Here is a 2,603-nt window from a genome sequence, read left to right on the forward strand (position 1 = left end):
AAGCTTGAGACTGAGTGGTTAAAGTCGTGATCCAAAGCAAAAAGAGTGTGCTTAAGAGCTCTGGACACCTCTAACTGGGGACTTTAGCAAAGCTGAGTCACAATCTGAAAAGGTTCACCCAGTCATGTGTCTGTGGCATTTATGTATTCGGTGGTAATACTGGAAAACAAAGTGCTTAGGGCCACGGCCAAGACTCATAAAACTAGCTGTGTTCAAGAATCAACATACTTAACTAGGAGAATCAATTAACACTATCTGAACTTTGAGTTCCTATAGAAGCCAATCATTCTGAACTTCAAAGGATAAAGTGAGATGCCAAAACTGTTCAGAAGCAAAAAGCTACAAGTCCCGCTCATCTAATTAGAACTAATATTCATTGATATTTTGGGATTTATAGTATATTCTCTTCTTTTTATCCTATTTGATTTTCAGTTGCTTGGGGACAAGCAACAATTTAAGTTTGGTGTTGTGATGAGTGGATAATTTATACGCTTTTTGGCATTGTTTTTAGATAGTTTTAGTAGGATCTAGCTACTTTTAGGGATGTTTTCATTATTTTTTATGTAAAATTCACATTTCTGGACTTTACTATGAGTTTGTGTGTTTTTCTGTGATTTCAGGTATTTTTTGGCTAAAATTGAGGGACCTGAGCAAAACTCTGATAAGGAGGTTGACAAAGGACTGCTGATGCTGTTGGATTCTGACCTCCCTACACTCGAAATATATTTTCTGGAGCTACAGAACTCCAAATGGTGCGCTCTTAATGGCGTTGGAAAGTAAACATCCAGAGCTTTCTAGCAATATATAATAGTCCATACTTTATTCGAGATTAGACGACGTAAACTGGCATTCAACGCCAGTTCCATGCTGCATTCTGGAGTCAAACACCAGAAACACGTTATAAACCAGTGTTAAACGCCAAAAACACGTTACAACTTGGCGTTTAACTCCAAGAGAAGCCTCTGCACGTGTAAAGCTCAAGCTCAGCCCAAGCACACACCAAGTGGGCCCTGGAAGTGGATTTCTGCATCAATCACTTATTTCTGTAAACCCTAGTAACTAGTTTTAGTATAAATAGAACTTTTTACTATTGTACTAGGTGTCTTTGACAGTATAGTCTCTTCACCATTCGGTCTTTTGATCATTCATGGGGGCTGGCCATTCAGCCATGCCTGGACCTTCATCACTTATGTATTTTCAACGGTGGAGTTTCTACACACCAGAGATTAAGGGTATGGAGCTCTGCTGTACCTCGAGTTTAATGCAATTACTACTATTTTTTATTCAGTTCAGCTTATTCTTGTTCCAAGATATCCATTGCACTTCAACCTGATGAATGTGATGATCCGTGACACTCATCATCATCCATCCTTATGAACGCGTGATTGACAACCACTTCCGTTCTACCTTAGAACGAGCGTATACCTCTTGGATTCCTTGATCAGAATCTTCGTGGTATAAGCTAGAATTATTAGCGGCCATTCTTGAGAATCCGGAAGGTCTAAATCTTGTCTGTGGTATTCCGAGTAGGATTCAGGGATTGAATGACTGTGATGAGCTTCAAACTCGCGATTGTTGGGCGTGATGACAAACGCAAAAGAATCAATGGATTCTATTCCGACATGATCGAGAACCGACAGATGATTAGCCGTGCTATGACAAGAGCATTTGGACCTTTTTCACTGAGAGGATGGGAAGTAGCCATTGACAACGGTGATGCCCTACATACAGCTTGCCATAGAAAGGAGTATGAATGATTGAAAGTAAGAAAGCAGTATGTTGCAGAGATTCAATAGGGACAAAGCATCTCCATACACTTATCTGAATTTTCACCAATGATTTACATAAGTATTTCTATCTTTATTTTATGTTTTATTTATTATTACTTTCGAAAACTTCATAATCATTTGAATCAGCCTAACTGAGATCTACAAGATGACCATAGCTTGATTCATACCAACAATCTCCATGGGATCGACCCTTACTCACGTAAAGTTTATTACTTGGACGACCCAGTGCTATTGCTGGTTAGTTGTGCGGAGTTGTGAAGAAAGTGCTGAGTTAGTAGATGTGCATACCAAGTTGAATGCCATTATTAGAGATCACAATTTCGTGCACCCGTATTCTCTTTGTAGACATGACGACAGGTAGCAGAGGTGTTATGAGTTGGTCTTATGGCCGTGATAGAAGGAAGGTTTCCACCGGTAGCCCAAAGACTTCTCAGTTATCGCCCTCTATCCCAACTATCCCGCTGACCTGTGTGACATCACATGCGAGTCCACCAGACCAGCAGTTTATCATAGTCTCAAATCCTAACTACATGGCTCCTTCTGCTACGCCCCCTCCAACTCCAGTGATAAAGACTGCGATGCCGAAATTCTCTGATGGGTCCTGTAAACTCCGGATAATTAGTAAATAATTAATCAATAAATTAATTATTATTTAAAAAAATTAAGAAATCAAATTTTATGGTTTAATAGAGTAGAAATCATTAAAATATGATTTTTATACTAATTTTAAAGATTTTAGCAAAAAATTAGACCAATAGACTAAACCGAGTGAATCGAACCTAAGTGGGCCCAATCCCACCTACCCAACCCATA

The sequence above is a fragment of the Arachis stenosperma genome, chromosome 4, assembly GCF_014773155.1.
Source record: "Arachis stenosperma cultivar V10309 chromosome 4, arast.V10309.gnm1.PFL2, whole genome shotgun sequence".
NCBI lineage: Eukaryota > Viridiplantae > Streptophyta > Magnoliopsida > Fabales > Fabaceae > Arachis > Arachis stenosperma.